The sequence below is a fragment of the Cyclopterus lumpus genome, chromosome 6 (assembly GCF_009769545.1).
Source record: "Cyclopterus lumpus isolate fCycLum1 chromosome 6, fCycLum1.pri, whole genome shotgun sequence".
Classification (NCBI taxonomy): Eukaryota; Metazoa; Chordata; class Actinopteri; order Perciformes; family Cyclopteridae; genus Cyclopterus; species Cyclopterus lumpus.
The window spans coordinates 22,967,419-22,978,646 of record NC_046971.1 but is presented as its reverse complement, the minus strand read 5'-3'; positions in this window follow the sequence as shown (position 1 = coordinate 22,978,646).

Sequence of the window (11,228 nt, the reverse complement as noted above, 5' to 3'; positions counted from 1 at the left end):
ACTTTACAAACCCTGAGGCATATTAACATCGTCTTTGATGAGATGCAGAAGACAGAAAGACTATTTTATCCTCCTGAAATACTTAAAAAGTGCATGCACGTCTTTAAATAAATTCAACCGGTGCGAGCAAACAAGTGCTCAGCATGGGGAGAGAAACAAAAAGACACCATTGATTGTGTGGAGCAGATCAGCAGCCCCAGTCAAGGCTGACTACGTACAGTAGAAAACATTGCTGCTGATGGAAAATAGAAGATAGACTTATGAGACAAAACTGGCTCCCTAAATTATTCCAGAAATTTGAAATAAAAAATCCATCTCTCTGTCAGTGTTGCAATGATTAAAGGATAACAATTCGTAGAAACATTCTGAAAGAGAAAATAAATTGCTCGTGGAAAAAACAACAACTAATAGAAGGGCTCTGTAGAGGAGAACGCTGCCAGTAACCAGAGGCGTAGTTTGACGACAAGGGATTGAACGAACAGTTCAGCCGAAAAAAATATCAAAAATACATGTTTCTCTTCTTCCTGCTAGTGTCGTTTATCGATCGAGAATGTTTTGGTTTGAGCTGCTGAGTATTGGAGATATGTCAGACATAGTGATGTCTGTTATTTTATTTTATTGCCGCTTTGAGCATCCAAGCAGAGTGCCATGTAGTCCCAATGTATTGGAGAGAAGGCAGACATTTCTACGGCAGATAGCTCGCACCAATACATCCTGGACTGAGAAATAGCACTACGGGTAATATGAAAAAAGAAAAGACAAGTTTATTTCTGATTTGGGGGTCAACTGTTCCTTTTTTATATTGGAAAATAAGAAGTGTCGAAACCTTAGTTTTACTGTAAGGACCCCAACATGAACCAATCAGCGATGTCATTGCAGGTGGCGGAGCTCAGCACCAGCTGCAGCTACAACACCTGTGATCACGGTTGCCAGCGTAGAGAAAATATGTCTCTCAGGCAGACTAACGAGCACAGTGTGTGTGTGTTCCTTTTTTTTGTACCATTGCCCACAGCCTGACCTGCTCTGTGCATGTGCTGTCGCAATTAAAATGTCAAACAAAGATTATTTTTATTTATATTTTCGGCTGATGACTGTGAATGTGATAATTAAGTCACAGTCTCGCTTAAATTTTTTGCCGTTTGATGATGCAAACCCCTTTTTAAAAGGTTGTTAAAACCAGTTTTGTGTGTTGGAAGGTGTCGTCGTCGTCGTCGTCGCCCCCCCAAAAATATAATTAAAGCAATGCATTGTGAAATAATTAAATTTCACAATAGCTGGTCATCAAACGTCTGTTTTCACCTGTGTTCACCTCTCGACTGAGTCTCCAGCTAGCTCCTATTAGCCAGTAGACAACTTAATAGCTAGTAGCTGACCAACCAACTAGCTAGTTAGTGATGTTGAATCAACCAACTAGTTGCTGCTGCTGCCCATAAACGGGCCGCACAGAAACCAGGCTTTCTTTTTTAATTGAGCTTAACAAGGCCACATACGCTACCTACCTAGCCAGCTAACTAGCTAGGTTGGCCTGTGGGCTTGGATGTTATTACGCAGCACCAAAGCGAAGAGCGAGTGCCGGTGGCTGACATTAGCTGGTTAACGTTAACTCTGAATTGCTGAGAGGCCCTGGAAATGTTTCTTCACTCTGTGAAGAGCAAACAAACTCTTCGTTAGCTAGCCCCCGCTGGGTCCCGAGTTGGGTTTTTTATCATTTATTGAATTGTTTCACAGTTTATTGGCTCTCTTATGTCTGTTCAGTGGATCATTTATTTCACAATATCTTGTTTATTTAGTTAATATTAAATGATTGATTTTGACATTCTATCAGCTTTCTGTCTCTGCATCTAATCGGATGAACAAAATTGGACTCGACTTCAAGCTGTTTCCAACCCAATAATTGGATGTTGAGTACAACAACTTGTTTTTGTTCCATCCTTTAGCTTTGTGTGAATCATTGTAACTATTTTGTTTTTACACCAGACTTATTTTCTACCAAATAGCACTGACTTACTGTTTGTCTGACTTGTGCAAGCTGCCACTTTTGGCTGATTTGTTGTGACCTGGCAAAATTCTGGTGGATTCACTCTGAAGTGTATATTTCCATTTCCAAGAGAATGTTTGTCTGATGTAGAAAAACGTGGAACAATATGTGGGGTTTACTACAGGGTCACACTTTTTACCAAGCTGGTTTTTATAAAGACCGTCTGCTATGATAGGAACTATTCTATAATAACCACACATACAGCACACACTCAACAACATCTGCTTCTACAGCTGTAAAGGACTTCTGTTACACACACACACACACAATCACACATGTGGAAGAACAACCTCTGTTGCATCCCTGTAGGGAACAAGTCTCCCAGCTGTCCTTTGTGTTTGAGCCTGGGCTGCGTCTCAGCACTGTTACCACGCATCCTTCCTCTTAACCCTGCATATATAAACATAAACACTGATGGGATCAGTGATTGTTTTAAGGAAAGGAGGGATTTGAGCAGTTTTGGAAATGGGGCCCCGGGGGCCTCTTGAAGCCACATGGACCTCTTCTGGAGATGCCGGAGAAATGGATTTTAGGCATTGCGGACAAGCTGTGCACAATTGACTTCTATCATGATTTTAATTTTGTATTTTGACTTTTGAGTTTTAGCAAAAGAAAAAATGTAAAAAAGAATAAAAAACCTATTGTGAAATGAGTTACCCTCTACTTAGCATGACTTTTAAAACGATATAAAAAAATAAGTAAAAATGATAATTGACAAAAAAAAAAAAAAAAACTATGTACTGGAAACATGTTAAAAAAAGAAATATTGTATTCTGTTTAATTTTGACAGAATTATTTTTATTAAAATACATCCATAAGCATATGATTGATCTACTGTTTTTATTTGGTGTGTTTTTCCCTTCCAGAAATGTGCAAACAAGAAGGATTGCAGAATGTAAAGTATCTGCCCAACATCTATTATTGTATACATCTTCCAATACATTCCTTGTACAGATGTGCAATCAAGTATCAACAGCTCCAAAGCAACACACTATATAAGACACAAGCAGAACACACTGGGCAGTTTGCCACAAAATGAGAATTCAAGTTTGAAAGTTTTATTGATCGTGTCTTGAGGCTGGTGAATGTAGAAGATCCTCCTGAAACAAGGATGTCGCAAACAGCACATACAATCTTAAAAATAAAAGAATCTTCAAATGCAAAAGCATGACTTTTCACTGGAAAAAATGACAAGCTGATTCACTGCTTTCAGTGAACTCTAGCTCTGTCAACTCATGTTATCAATCCCCTGCAGCCTCCATTTATCATCATCATCATCATCAAGCTAGTTGTTAAGCTTTGTGTGTTTTATTTAATAACCATGAATAGACCACAATATGTCCCTGTTTTTATGACACATAATAGAATATTTTAGTAAATAAAGTAAATGGATTAAAGTGCTTTTGAGTTATATTGTAGGCCTATTGGTTTACATTACTCTTAATGTGTTACACTTGAATATGATACAATAGTTACTGTATGTTCAAAGAGTCTGCCTTTTGTAGTGCTATACAACAGCAGACATCTTGTTTTATGTTTTCACCAAAGCACATACACACTTGTGGTATTTGTTCTATGCTTCATGCATTATGTGTCATCTGTTATTGCTTGTTTGGTGTGTTTCTGTTATATAGTAGTTGGACAGCAGAGGGCAGAAGGAGGTTGTAGAATACATAACCAACATGGCACTGAGAGGCATCCTCAGATTGGAATTAATTCTTGTTGCATTTTATTTTGTATTTGGTCTGTTCACGTTACACATTTTTCGATAAAGATTATACATAGTACTATACTGCGGTCCCCTGTAGACTTCGTTCTCCTTATCACTGCCTTTTCTCGTATATATATAATGATACACTATATTTGTAACTTTCAAAACCACGTTTTTGATCGAGAGGAATCGTTGCACATTGATGTTAAACATTGAGTTGTCGTGTAATTCCCAGTTTTACAATGGTCTGAAAAGTAGAATCTATATTTTTAAGGTGTAACGCTAAGAAATTCTTGGTTTACTATCAGTCTGTAAGTGAAAATACAGTTTTGATATCAATCTTTGGATGAAAACGAATAGAACATTTAGTGACCAACTCTCCCAAAAGCTGAGATGTGCTGCCTAATATATTTTTGACAAATTTCTTTTAGGTTAACATTGAGCTTGCAGAGGTTGAAGGAAAATAAAGATGCCCTCTGTTGAAAATCAAGGGAAAATCAAGCTATAAAAAACTATTAACAACACTTCTGATGAGAACTAGAGACTGTGTCTCAATTCACAAAGTGAATTAGTTTTTTTTCAGTTTATCTCTGAAAATGTTTAACCTGTATCCACTTAACCTGTTTCATTCTAATTAGATTAGAGCAGTAGGTAATCACTGTGAACAGATATTGGCATATGAATGCATAATCTAACAGTACAATATTTTGGTATCAGCTGTTTCCCTTTGTAGTCTAAGCAGTATTGACCAATCACATTCGAGCAAGCTTTGGTTGAATGCAGGTAAGTAGTCCACGAGGAGAGCGAAAGAGTCGCAAACACATTGCTCCAGATGCTAGGCTAACTTCTGGAAACGATTTAGGTTTTTATTAGCTTCCGTAGTGTCGTCTCACAACTCCAACATTCTCGCGTTTCAAGTGGCTAATCGGACTATAAATTATGACCAGAGCACGGAAAAAGAAATCATGGTCCGGATATCAACTGGCTTCACTGGAACCCTTAAAACATTGGCCTTGGCCCAAGAGGCTAAGTCGTTTGAAAAGGCTGAAAGCCGATGGATTCTGAGATTGAGCAGCAGGTGGTTCAGCATTTTAGAGAAAAATAATATCTGAAAAGTATATAAAAAAATAGTGTGGCTTGTGCATTAATGGTAATGCAGCAGTGATGACAATAAAAACAAAGGACCAAGAAGGGCGCCCTGTGGGACACCACGATCTCTCCCGAAAGCTAACCAGGTTGTTTTTGTGCCTAAGAAAACCTTGACCATAGTGTTGTCGCGGCATAAAAAAGGATTATATCTGTAGCCATTTTAGAAGGCACAAACAAACAATGTTGTCCTACCGATATGGGCGTCAGATCTGAATTATCGTGCCGGTCTAGCGGGTAGCGCAAGGATTTATCGCTGTTGGTGAATCTGATGCGAGTCCTTCCAGCTGAAGTATGCTATCTGTCAAGTATGTGATGTAATTGTGGTCCAGCAGGAGACTCAGAGCTGTAGTAAAACATATAAATATATATATCAAAATGTTCTTTTTCTACCTTAACCACATTGTCATGATTGTATGAGCCAAAGTGGATTTCGCCAGAAAGCTGTTGAATGTTCTGTGTAAATCTCTCTCTCTCTATCTATCTATCTATCTATCTATCTATCTATCTATCTATCTATCTATCTATCTACTGTATCTATCTATCTCTCTCTCTCTCTCTCTCTCTATATATATATATATATATATATATATATATATATATATATGTATATATATATATATATACATATATATATATATAAATCCCACAGTTAATATTTGTATTGAGTCAAAAGAAATGGCAACCCCGTCGAGCAGTATTTCAGTTTTTTTTAAACTATTTGCTTTGAAATAAAAAGCTGTTACTCGGAGCAGCGCTGCTGCTGCTCTCCAAATAATCTGTTGCTTATTTGCCTTGGCTTTCTATCCTGAAGCGGAGGTGCTGTTCTAGCTTTGACAACTTAATCCATGTTTATTATAACACATGCCAGCCGTCTGTCTCTTCTCAAGCCGGCGAGATCTTCAAATATTAACCGAGCTTCAACACCAAACTGAGCTTGGTTTTTAAAAGAGAAAACAATTATTTTGTCATCATCAAATACTGTGAGTGAGGTTCTTTTCCACCGTGAAGCTACCTGAAGGTGCACTGCACTCTACAAAAGTGGATTAGTTGTCATGACGTCTCCCGTTGGCTCTTGGAATGCAGTTTTGAAGCCTTGAGTTCGACATTTCAACCGCCACCATCTTGGATTTTGACCGTCGACATCTTGGCTTTTTTGCATATATATATATATATATATATATATATATATATATATATATATACAACATGTGTATATGAATGGAATTAAATTAGAATGAATTTGGTTCAATGTAAAAAAAGAAATGACATTTGCATTTTTGGTGTTTTATACTAGAACTCTTAACTGGACGTAGAGGTTGAAGTAAAGTTTTAAACCAGTGATTATAAGGCCCCAAACCATTTAGACTGTGCAGCCACACACTTGCGGCTCTAACGTTCACACGCACACACACACATACACACACGCACACAACAGCAGCACGACAACTCTCTGTCGAGTGACACAGAAACACACGCCATTGGTCCAGAAGTTAGTGGTTCGAACGCTTGCTGCCAGCGTTGTCGAAACCCCCTTTCCTGTGCGGATGCAGAGCCGAGCCTGTAATCATGCTCGAGGGGAGAGCGGGGGGGCGCCTCCGGCAGCGTAGGGGCCAATGAGTTCCCTCCATCGCATATTACGCCCTTGAGGCCCGTAGACGTCCTTGCAGCGCTGCAAAACCTCTGGCCTCCAGAATCAGGATTGGAATGTTGCATAGCGGTTGCTATGGTACACGTTAGTCACCGTGGCAACGTGCAACAGCGTTCTCAGAGGGGGTTGAGAGTTGGGGGTGTAAATAACGCAACACCTACTCTTATTGCCCAATCGCTGTGATGCATATTCATGTTCACATGCGAGTCATTAGGGACGTGTTTTATTAGTCTACCCACCCATCTATCCATCCATCCATCCTTTCATCCCTCTACCCTTTTTGGCTTGACTAAATAGTAATTACTCTGAGGCCAGCTGAAGGATGCAGCACCCGCCTGCTCTCAGCTAGATTGTAATGGGTTCATAAGCGCTGCTGATTGAATTGATTGCCACAGTTGGAGTCTGGCTGACATGTACAATGGGGTGGAATATGCAGAGTGCAGAACATTAATCAGCTCACACCAACCGGTTACAGGCTCTCAGTTTATTTCAGGTGCAGTTGAAAATGTATACAGTTACAAGTTATATGCGAGGAAGGACAGCAAAGAAAGAGACAATACCCCCCCCCCCCCCATCAGGTTGGACAGATGTGATGCGCTGTTGCCTCGCAGTTCTGTTGTGTCCACATCAGCTTAACATTACACTTTTTTTCTGCACATACGGTATATTGTCTTTACACAATAACACTAAAGATACAAAGGAATGCATTTGGAAGCTACAGTATAGTGGTAAATGTTTTACGGTACTTACCTTTACAAGAACATGATGTCCAAAAAAGAAAAAGAAAGGAGAGGCTTATTTGAGGGGTAGAGGGTCAAGATTGAAAGGGAAAAGGTGGGTTGCACAGTAAAACAAAAACATTTTTAATTTAGAATTTCATTATATCAAACCATTTATTTATTTTGGCTGGCATTTATTCTGATATTGCCTCTAACTGTATTTAAGTTCAGTTGGTTTGTGAGAAGGAAGTGTGGGCGTGACTCGCTGAGGTAGACTGGGACTTGTTGTCGAGAACCTGAACGCACAACAACAAAATCACTAGTCTTCCACAGCGCGTCGCACTGTTCCAAGTCAAAAGTACTGACTGATTTCAATAAAATAATAATACATTTAAAAACTGCAGAAATCAACCGGGAAGTCGGGAGCTGAATCTGCCTGTGAAAAAGATTGCATAATTGAATGAATTAATATTTTATTTTTGTGTCATTTGCACGACCCTTTCTTTGTGGAATTTTTTAGACACAGTAATAAACAACAACCCGAAAGCATATCGTTCAGAAAGCAACAGTCGATCCACATCAAACAGTCTGAGGAACGTGTCGTGTGTAAACACCACAGTGTCAAATGAAACGTCGTCATTATGCATCCAGGATCACACATGTACAGAGAGGACAACTTAACGCAGACCACATGACAACACATTATGCAGGCGATGGCTCCATGCTGTATAATGACCAAACCCAGACGTCTCCATGAGTCACATAAACACGGTGAACACGGTAAACATCAAGGGGCATTTAGGCACTTTGGTTTCGTTGTTTGTCGGTGCAAACAGGAAACGGCATCCAGCCATGGGAGCCGGTAATAATGCACCGATAACACGACCATGTGGACGCAGCTCTGCTGTAAGCTAGGCTGGAGCGTGGGGAGGGATTTAAGGCACACACACACACACACACACACACATGCACACACGCACACAGGGCTGAGCAGAGAATTGTGACAGAGCGGCTGCTTTAATAACAGAAGAGTAAAAGGACACAGGTGTAATCTTCTTGTATTGCTTCTCTAAAGCACTGGCAATAAAATGGGATCTCTGCAGGATAAGGGAGAGGAGAGCAGAGGAGAGGAAAGCGAAGAAAAGAAAGTGGAAAGGGGAAAAGAAACAGGAAAGGAAGGAAGGGGAAAAGAGAGGAAAGATAAATGAAAGAACAGAAATGGAGACAAACGGGAGGGAGGGGAAACAAAAGGGGAAAAGATGGAGTGAGGAAAGCAGAACGGGAGAGAAAAGAAAAGTGTTAATAAAAGGAAACAGGACACCGGGAGAAGGGAAAAAAAAAGGCGAAGGTGAGGAAAGGGCAAAGAAAGGAAGGCCAAAGTGCAAATGAGTATGAATAAAGCAGCAGGGTACCTGTTTACATGTTCAGCGTTTGTTCTGTTATTCAAGTCAAACGTCACAACACTTATTCGTGGGTGCCGGTTGTGTTGTGAATGAGAAATATCCTGTAAATGAATGATAATGGCTTGTTTAGCTGTAGCTCGCCTACAGCGCCTCGGCTCCATCCTATTTCCTGTTAATATCGCTGGCCTCAGCCTCGCTGACCCCCGTTCTTTTATTTCTATTAATCTTTAATGGCGGATAAACGGCCCGGCGCCACACTCTGACCGACGTGGTTTTCCCACCTCATTATTGTCCTGGAGGAGAAAAAGGGGGACAACAAAAGAAACATTAAAAACAATCACTCGTTTGTCTGAAACGTTTGTCTGAGGACGTGGACTTTCTACTTTGTGATGCTTCTCCATTATCTGGTTTGTCCGCTCCGAGCTGCTTCGAGCCTCCATTGAATTCCTGTTCTTTAATTAGGGGCCGAGATGGACAAGATGTGGCTTTTCGTCTAATGGCGGCCATCTTCCCCCGGGCTGATGGTTTAACCGCAAGGGCACATGAGCTGAGGTGCCGCAGGGAGCAATAAAGTTACCAATTTTGAGTGGTTTTTGTGTGCTTGTTTTCTTTTTTCTGTCAGTCAGGTCAGGTCAATCTCATAACCTACAGTCCACACACACCCACACACACACACGCACACACACTGTGACACTGTGACATTTGGAGTGAGATGAAATGATCGTGCGCCGCTCCATGTTTTACTGCTTAGAAGAGCTCTTAAGACCTGAAAAGAACAAACACTCACACATACACACAACACACACACACACACACACACACACACACACACACACACACACACACACGTCTCTTCGGGGCCTCAATACCTGCTTCAATACCTTTCTATTCATATCCCTGCTCTCTGGGTGCTCTGTTCTGGGGAGCCTTTCAGGTCCTCGATGGCGTTGAGGCACTACAGGACCCAATCAAATCTCAGTCTAAAGCCCATTAAGAAATTGGACCCGGGGCTGTCGAGCGAATGTATAATTTTAAAATCGTATTTTGCCACTGCTGGAGGAAAACTCCAAAAGCACTCTTTTTTTTTTCTCCCCCACTGTAACGCATTCTTATTATTTTTGACGTGAATGATTGATGTCTGAAATCACAGGAAATGGATTTCTCTGGTTTGCATGTTAAAATATACTGTGAAGGATTGTGGGAGGTGTAGTATGACAAAAAATAAGCTAGGGTGTTTCACAAACTTAAAAGCGTGCGATTACTGTAAAATCCCAGCCAAGAAGAATAGTGTTTTCTCAACACCCAAATCCCAACAGGCAATGAATTGATCTAATTAACAAGTTTTGTCCGTGAAGCCGAACCCCGAAGTGTCTCCTTTCTCTGTGCCATGTCTACAGAAACGACTAAAAGCACATCAGCGACCAACACTTTCCACTGATCCCACATTCACCATCCGGCTGTAAATGCGTATTACAAATGTGTATTAATCCACGGCTGAAAATAGTCGTCGCCCCCTCCCCCCTAAAAAAACATCCTTCTGTTGGAGTAACTAACCTTTTCTTAAAAAACGCCCAGCTGTTTCAGGAAGTCACTGAGCCCTTTTCCATCAGACTCAATGAGAACAAATGGGCTTTGGGGTTTGTGTGAGCGAAGTCCCAAAATACTGTGAGAAAGAATAACGCCTTTGTCTTTTTGGGGGTTATGCTGAAAATATAAACAAATCTGTCTGAGGTGAATAACGGCAAATTGATGACATGGTGTCCAATGGCATTCTTTCACATGTCAGACGAACCAAATGTGAAAGTTAGTAATTAATTATTTTTTTTTCTGACCAAAATATATACAACACTGTGTTGCATCCCTGACATTTACTTTTATGAAAATGTCTTCTATAGTGGCTTCTATAAATACACGATAAGAGTTGTAATAAAGTCATTCCGGTTCCTAGAAAGAGACAAATAAGGCACTGGATGAACATGGAGAGAGGAGCTGAGAGCACATAACTGGGATAACTTATTGAATTGTGTATGCCCAAACCTCAATATCTTTGAGGAACAATCAATGCTGGAAGTGCCGCAAATAAAAAATCGGCAAATCTTTCTGGCAAACATCACAAAATGTTGAATATTTCACTCACTTTCTTTGGATAAGAGAACGTGCAAACTCCACACAGAAGGGCGGAACGGGGATCCTTCTTGCCGTGAGGTGACAACGCTAACCACTGCAAAATAAAATACATAAAAGAACCCCCAACTACCTTCCCTTTAGCCCCCCAAAAAACCCTTTTCAGACCCTCTCTTCCCCAAACTCTTTTGGCACAGTCCCGAACTTAAGCTGCCGCAAACTTACACACACATCGTCATCATCATCTCGCGGTGAGCTCGCGCAGCCTCCACCTCCTTCTTCCCCCGCCGTTCCGCTGACTTTCTCTCTTTACAATGCTCTCATCAGAGGCCGCTGTCAGAGCCAACAATGCTCAGAATGACAGCTGCCTTCGCTGGCCCGCGCCGCCAAGTTTAAGTTACAGACGCCATTGATTCTCTATGGGGCGCTGCCTGCC